This window comes from Sprattus sprattus (assembly GCF_963457725.1).
Source record: "Sprattus sprattus genome assembly, chromosome: 2".
In the NCBI taxonomy this organism is placed as follows: Eukaryota; Metazoa; Chordata; class Actinopteri; order Clupeiformes; family Clupeidae; genus Sprattus; species Sprattus sprattus.
Window position 1 is genome coordinate 52,414,955 of NC_137921.1, and position 8,486 is coordinate 52,423,440.

Consider the following 8,486-nt stretch of genomic DNA (forward strand, 5'->3'; position numbering starts at 1 on the left):
CCAGGAGGGCATCTGTGACATGACGAACTTACCCTCTCTCTACAAAACAAATCACTTTAACCTCCGTGTGATCTTATCGTTCATTAATAATACATGAAATATAAGTTTTTGTTTCTCTTCATATTATGTCTTCTCTTTCACAGAATTGTGAAGTGGACTTTTACTGAAGGTATGTTAAATCACTAACATTTCGCAAGTCGTGTTTGTTTCCAACAGTTATCTCCCTGTGTTCACCGTGTTGCTACACACCCTGAGGTTATAGTCATCCAAAATTGCGCAATGCGCCCAGCAACTAGGCATAGCAATATTAGTAACAGTAGCCTTCGTTATCTTCGCACTGTAATGTTTACTGTGCATCCAATTACTAGACACACTGTGATCAGATACTTACTCTGAATCAATCACAACTGTACTTTGCTTAACAGCCTAGTCTGTGTGTAGTTTCAAATCCCCTTTTATTTGTAAGAAGTGTTTTCAGGATCTCTTTGAAAATACGATTTGAAGTTTCAAATCGTGTGGCCATATAATTGCCATGTAATTGTCCCCCCCATGTCCGTTTGGTCAAGATTCCAGGTCTGCCAATTAAAGATTTATGAATTGCTGCCGAGTCTGGGTGCTGGCTATTTGATAGCGATTAGGATTCAATTAGAAAGTGTTTATTGTAGAGGTTTCTGCGGGTAAACAGGCAGCTATTTCAGAAATGCGTTAATCCCTCATCTTGTGACAATAATTAGCGAGTTTGATCTCCAGGCGGGGCAGCGGGTCTGGCTTCCACTTTCATCTGTGAAGTAACGCCTCTTACGTCCAGACAGAACAGAAGGAGAGAGAAACGCGCTCTGTAAAGCTGTACTCTCAACTCTCAACTGTTTCATTGGTTCTTTTTATTTTTAAACTTTGCCGAAAGCGCATACAATGCCATTATATGATCCAAACATTAAATTCCAAAGTCATGACAGCATGGGCCAAAACCTCAGCCTTTACCAGCAGTCACATTGCTGAACGTCCCACAAGATTAATGATAGCATGGCAGATCTATCATTTTTCGTCACTTATCTCGCAAATTGATATGAAGACAACGATATTATATTTTTTATAGGTGTTATATCAATTGACCTTTGGACGCCCCTGCTGGGTGCTTAAAATGATACGCGTTTAAATTCATCATCATCTGAGGCTGCTTTTATTATTAAATGCGATGGAATATGACTTTAAACTAAGCTAAATAAGGGTAAAAACAAACGCATCTGTCACGCTGCCTGTAATTGCTGTAATAAAGGGGAATCCAGCGTATGACACGGGAGGCGCGCAAGGTTGTTATGGTATGGAGAATGATTTCAAACGAGGAGACAGAGAGAGAGAGAGAGAGAGAGAGAGAGAGAGAGAGAGAGAGAGAGAGAGAGAGAGAGGAAGAGAGAGAGCTCAAACCAACAAACCAGGCGGAATGATATGCGGCGCGCGCCCACATCACACCGTCCTAGCTCCAATATTATTTTTTTCTATAATTCTGTGCGATAAAATTTCATTGTCTATTAAGTAATCCCACAAATGAGAACCTTTATGAGCCTATAATGAGCCCTAATTGCCAGGACTAGTCGAGCCACGTGGAAGGGTTTATAAGGAATTAAGGCGTCGGGTACAGAGCACAGGCTGTTACCTAGCCATCACTTTCATAATTCAAGGGGAAAATTAGTCCATTTAAGGGAAAATCCTCTGATTCCTTTTATTCTGCTCGGGGTGACAGGGCTGCTGCTTTGTCCGCTTCGGTTAAATAGCAAGTGCAACAAACGGGAACGTTGCAAAAGTGTAGACTGTGAATGTAAGCCCTCTTTGTCAAGGAAAGAAATCACAAAAGTGTTTGCATTGTTGGGTTTACAATGCTACGCTCGCACTTCCTTCGGCATGTCTAAGTTTGTCCAAGATGTAGAAAGTGCTCCATTGATGCTCTGTAATGATACTGTTTTGATTGGGCAGTTGAAATCGCGCCTATTCAATAAATGTGGATCAAATTGTTAGCTATCCATCATTGTTGTGAGACCACAAAGTCGGCAAGGGCTTCATGAGGGCAGAATTAAATTGTTGTTTCTTCAAAGAGACAGAGAAAGAAAAGGCCGGAGAGAGAGAGAGAGAGAGAGACAGACAGACTATGGCTTTCTATCACTTTGAGGAACAAAAACACACAACATCAACTTGCAAAGGTGCTGAGCCAAAGCATCTTTTCCTTCTTTGCGTTCCATCCCATGCCATATTAAAGCGTGGAGAAGTCCATTAAGGCTTTGTAACATGAGCGTCATTAACTTGTATCAACGCCCTTTTACAAAAGTTGCATTGTGGTGCATGGGGCCGGCCTGCGGCCCATCTTGGCTAATACAGTGGGCGATTTCCCCCCTTTATTAGTTACCAGGCAACACATCGTGAATACCAAAAACTGAAAAGAAACACTCGGGTCTTCAATATAGTCTTCAACAGCGATGGGAAAAAGGAACAATGATCCCGCAGACAACATAATGCCACGCAGTGACTTTTCATTGGCAATTATCTCGTTCATCTGAATAGCAGCTGCAATGCCTACTCGCCATTTCATCGTTTTAAAGAAAAAAGACGTGAAAGAGAGAGAAAGAGGCTGGAAGGAGGGGGGCTTCCATGTTTGTGTCAAAATCTAATTTATGTCTTAATGAATAATTCGATTTTTATGTAAAAGAGATTTAGACCCACACACACACACAATCAGGGGACACTTTGGCTCGAAGAAAAAAAGTGTATTAGAATAGCCTGAGTCCAATAGTTTATAGGTCTCTGCACAGTGGCTCTAATATACCGATCTATTAAATCTGGTAATATATTCATTGACGGTCATAAATATTTGAATTAGCATAGCACCATATAGTAGGCCAATACAAAACTGCAAGAACAGAGGCTTTGATAATTTATGAGAGTTTTGGGCTTCCGCCAACATATTTGCAGGCACATCCACAACAAGTGGCATGCACTGGTCATATGATCACAGCACACATCTCTCAACACTCGCTGGCTGTTGTTCTTACGGGTTATATTGGAGGCGTGAAAATGCATCACTCACACTAAAAAAGCTATTTAATAATTTATTTGGCAAACTTGGCAGTTTATAATATGCCGGTTTTGGGCAGGTATTTAAACCAAAAAAAAAGTAGAGGGGCCCCCACACAATTAATCCTGCTCTGCCAGCAACTTGCAATATTGCATTCATCAGTCCAGCAATTTTGCCTCTGAATGTCCACATATGAATAGGATACAACAATTTGTTACAATCCCCCTCTGCGCGTTTGAACAGAAAAATGACAGTCAATGAGCTCGGCGGACAAAACCACTCAGAGGCGCCCATTGTGGACCCTCAGGAGATGAGCGGAGTCACGAACAAGGGGCGGAGGGATTAGCCCTGTATGACGACACCGCTAAGCCTGAACTCTTTATTTTATCTGCCGTGGCGACGTTGGAGAGGAACACACACGCACTCGCGCATGCACGTCAAATTATTCGTTTTCGAATCCGTGCGCAATTGGGATTAAAGAGGAGTTCGAAAAAGAGATAAACACCGACTTGATCATGCCAAGTTGCTTCTCCCAGCGTTTCATTTTAAAAAGACCATCTCCCGCAGCACCTTATTAGATAGCCCGTTTCCCTCTAATAGCCTGCATTTTCTTCCGAAAGACTGGGCTTATATTTATTACAAGACAAAAATGACCCAACGCGAAATAATAAAGCAGCCCTTATTCCGATTTCCTTTGCTTGAGTTGATGAAATAAAGTCCACAAGATCCGTCCGAAGATGTGGATGTGATCACAGAGCGTGTCTGTTTCATCTAATCCTGTAGTTATATTACACTATTATTATTTTATTTTAACCCGTGTTTGTTGTGTGTAGGATAGTCACCGATCACATATCTACTGCTCGTTGTTATTTTTTTTTAATCATCCCAGACATTTTTTTTTTACAAATATTGTGTAACCATGTGTGAGCAATGTGCAAGTTACTTCAAATTCGGATTTTAATCAATATGTAGGCATTTAAGTCATATAAACTTTAGCCCTGCAACCAAACCTGATTTATGAGGGAGAAAATCGCCCCCCTTTAGGGTCAGCCTTATATATAACAGAAAACAGTACATTTTCCAGAACAACTTGCTTTTGGAAACAGGATGTCAAAGGAAGAGTTTGGTAATGCCAATTTATCTGCAATTGTAAGTGTTTTGCATGTCATGGTTGGGAAGTGGTTTCATACTATTTTCATGATGATCTCCATAAATAAAGGGGAAGAAATGAGACAAAGGTTAAACCACTGAGTACCATCATAACCTGAGTTTGCTCTCTATCTCTCTCTGTGTCTCTCACTGCCCCCCCCCTCTCTCTCACACACACACACAGCCACACAAACACACAGACACACAGAGACACACACACACACACACACACACACACACACACACACACACACACACACACACACACACACACACACACACTGTAAATTATGTCAAGACTATTTTTATGGGGAAATCCCATGTTAAAGAGAGTGCTATTAGAATGGAGGTACATACTGGCAGCTTTAGAGTGCCGGGTCACTGCATAGACCCCAGAGCCACAAATATCCTGCTAACTTGGTGCCAAAAAGCACAGTAACAATCCCAGAATTAATTTCTGAGAAATGAGATACATTTTTAAAACAGATACATTTAGCCAACTCTGTTTATTGGCTTAATAACATTACAGTTGGCCCTAAATAGCAAGGCGATTCATGTAATACTTTCTTTGTGTCTGAGATTAATTAACTTTCCTGAATGTGTCTCTGTTGGATCAACCCAACCATAATGATTTGCATGGGATCAGAACGAGCTGCGTTTGAACTCTGCTTCGATCAGGCAAATCTCTGAAACTTTAACAAAGGGACACAACAGTTTTTGACGAGGGGCCTTATTGTCATTCTTGTTTAAATAAATCATTTTAGCGATTTATTTCCCCCTTTGAGCGCAGTCAGAACTATTGATTGGGCAAATCACAGCTTCGCGTGAGAGTCTGTCTCAGCCTGGCCACCATTACATTGATGTTCATCATTGCACGTCATTGCCAGTTATGGCTTCCCAGAGGTGATTAGGCGGTGTCCTCTCACTGCAAAGCTGGTCGAGGCAAATTGGAGGAGCACGGCTAGCCCCCTCATTCACACACACACAGACACACACCCATACACACACACACACACACACACACACACACACACACACACACACACACACACACACACACACACACACACACACACACACACACACACACAAACACACACACACATACGTACACTATTCTCATCTCTCTCTTCTGGATGAACAAAGTCACACATCTCTTAATTGAGTTTGTGTCTGCATTTTTGGCCATTATCTCTCAAGACCTCTCTATTATGGGCTCCCTGATCAAGAGAATGTGGGAGGATTGCAGGCCTGGTTTGTATGTGTGTGTGCGCGTGTGTGTGTCACTGTCTCCATATGTGTATGTGTGGCTGTGTGTATGCACATGTGTGTTTGTGGGGTTTTGCAAACTGTCAACATCCCAGTTCCCAACAACAGTTTTGCTACGCAGCTTTCATGCAGCTTTGCATCTGGGTGATGATGAAGGCATCAATTGGCCCTCTGCTGCCCATCAGCCCAGTATGCAGCTGTCGCTCTGTCTCTTTCCCAGCTGATCTCTGGCCAGTTGTCACGGCTGAGTTCAAACGCCTGCCTTTCTCTGAATTACGCACATAACAATCTATTCCGTTTTGTTTGTTGTTTCCTGCAGCGTACACATTAATCAAATATCCAACAGTGCTGTTTTTGTCTTAGAACCCAAAAATTGCATTAGTGTTTTCTTTCTGGTAGCTCATCTGGATTTAAACTTTATCTAAAGATGGTCACAAGGCCATGGCTGTCATGGTCATAAAAAAACTCTTGAACACTTTGTGCGGCGAAGAAAAATCTGAAGAAAAGTCATTGTTTGAACAATGTTGAACTTCTTTTAACCCTAAGACACCAAAGCACAGCTGTGGCAGTAGTACCCAAGTGATGATATTTCAATGGCTCTGCCGAGGAATGGATGCTTTGTTTACTGCATGATTTGCGTTCCCCAAAACTAGGATTTATTGAAATGTGCTTCATAGTCTTCACGTCATTCCATAGGACTGTTCAGGATACCTTTTTTAAGGATTCAAATTTGACCACTGGATGCAGTAAATACCTTTCTCAGGGCATCTTCACAGCGAGACAGTTGATATGAAAACTCCTCAACCATCCCAAAATGCAAACCCGTGCACAGTTACCCTCTGAGCGTACCCATAAGAGCTTTTAATGACATGAGACTGCCCTCCGCTCTCCGTCCTCATAAACGTCAGACTAAAATCCTGTTATTGCCAGTAGGCTGTCCTACTCCAAGGCCTGTGCGGCGCTCCGATCGATTTCCTGCACTGCGTTCCCATGGCGAGTGGGACTTACCCTGAACGTCACTAGTAAGCTAACCTGCTTATCGGGCCGTTTAAGGTTTCGCATGTTTACATCAACATGAGCCCATACATACACCCTGTGTGTTCCTGTTTCGCCTGCCTTTGAAGCTCGCCAGAGTTTGGCTAAGTAGTCCAGGAATGAGTGGAGCAGCACAGCATAATGAGTGAACTTGTGTGGAAAGTTAGTGGATTTAGCTGGATATCTTTAATACTGGGTTAAAAAAAAAGGATTGCATTCCACACGGAAAGATGTGTAATGCCATCAGGATTATAGTTTATCCCTCATATAGGTCTTTTTGTCCCCTTGTTTTCTTACTCACCTCAGTGCTACCCTCACTCCTTGCCAAAAATGGCCCTATTAGGAAGCGAATGAAGGAGAGAGAAGGAGGAGGAGGAGGGGGGGGGGGTGTGTGCAACTGAACGGATGGCTTTCTGATTGTTGCTGCACTGAGCACATCACAAGGTTTAGCAGTATTCAAAGTCATGAAGTGTTGTAAGCCTAGCCGAGCCCATTAAATAACAGAAGCCTAATTGTTTCGGGAGGTGGGCTCATCGCATGAACGCGAGCAGCCAGGCTTTTTGTTGTTTTCTTTTCTTTTTTTATTCCTTTCTTCACGGCAACCACGGCAACAGCGGATCAGCTGGACGGAGGCGCGGAGATGGAGCCCCGGAGGCCGGGCTGGCCTGGGCGGGCGGCTGAGAAGCGTAACTACCCCACAGAGAGATAGGCCACGCCGGCTCACCAGTGCACTGGCATACAAATTTGTTTTGCATTAAGGGACTTTAATTTTTGTCAGCTACACACAGCAGGTGTTGATGTTTGTGTGAGTGTGTGTGGATGTTTACGTGCGCGTATGTGTGTTTGTGTGAGCGCTTGTTTGTGAGTGTGTATGCATGTTTGGTGTGTGTCTAAGAGTCCACTGGTGGTGGTGTCACTGAGGAAGTAAAAGGGATTTGTTTGTGAAAGCAAGTTTTAATTTTTGTGCACTTTTATGCATTCAATGTGATCATTATGTAAATTAACTAATAAAACAAATCCAACAAGTGGTTGTCAATTTGATGGCTGCTTTCAAGTTCTGCTGCCACCCTTACACTATGTTAAACAACAGGCTCTACATGTAAACATGATATGCTTCTTCATGATGTCACCAACTTCAACAGTACTAATTCTTGTTATGTATCAAGGTTTAATACAAAAACTATCAAATATAATGATGAGGTCCTCTGAATGATTCACAGTTTCTGCTTCACATGTATTAAATATATATCATATATGAAGCCAGTGCTTCACATGGTTTATATATATATGACGCCAGTGCTTCACATGGTTTATATAAATGAAGCCAGTGCTTCACATGTTCTATATATATATATGAAGCCAGTGCTTCAAATGTTTTATATACATATATATGAAGCCAGGGCTTCAAATGTTTTATATAAATATAGCTAGGCTTCAAATGTTTTAAATGTACATGAAGCCAGTGCTTCAAATGTTTTATATATATGAAGCCAGTGCTTCAAATGTTTATATATATATGAAGCCAGGGCTTCAAATGTTTTATATAAATATAGCTAGGCTTCAAATGTTTTAAATGTACATGAAGCCAGTGCTTCAAATGTTTTATATATATGAAGCCAGGGCTTCAAATGTTTTATATAAATATAGCTAGGCTTCAAATGTTTTAAATGTACATGAAGCCAGTGCTTCAAATGTTTTATATAAATGAAGCCAGTGCTTCACATGTTCTATATATATATATGAAGCCAGGGCTTCAAATGTTTTATATACATATATATGAAGCCAGTGCTTCACATGTTTTATATAAATGAAGCCAGTGCTTCACATGTTCTATATATATAAATTAAGCCAGGGCTTCAAATGTTTTAAATGTACATGAAGCCAGTGCTTCAAATGTTTTATATATATGAAGACAGTGCTTTAAATGTTTTGTAGATATGAAGCCAGTGCTTAAAATGTTTTATATACT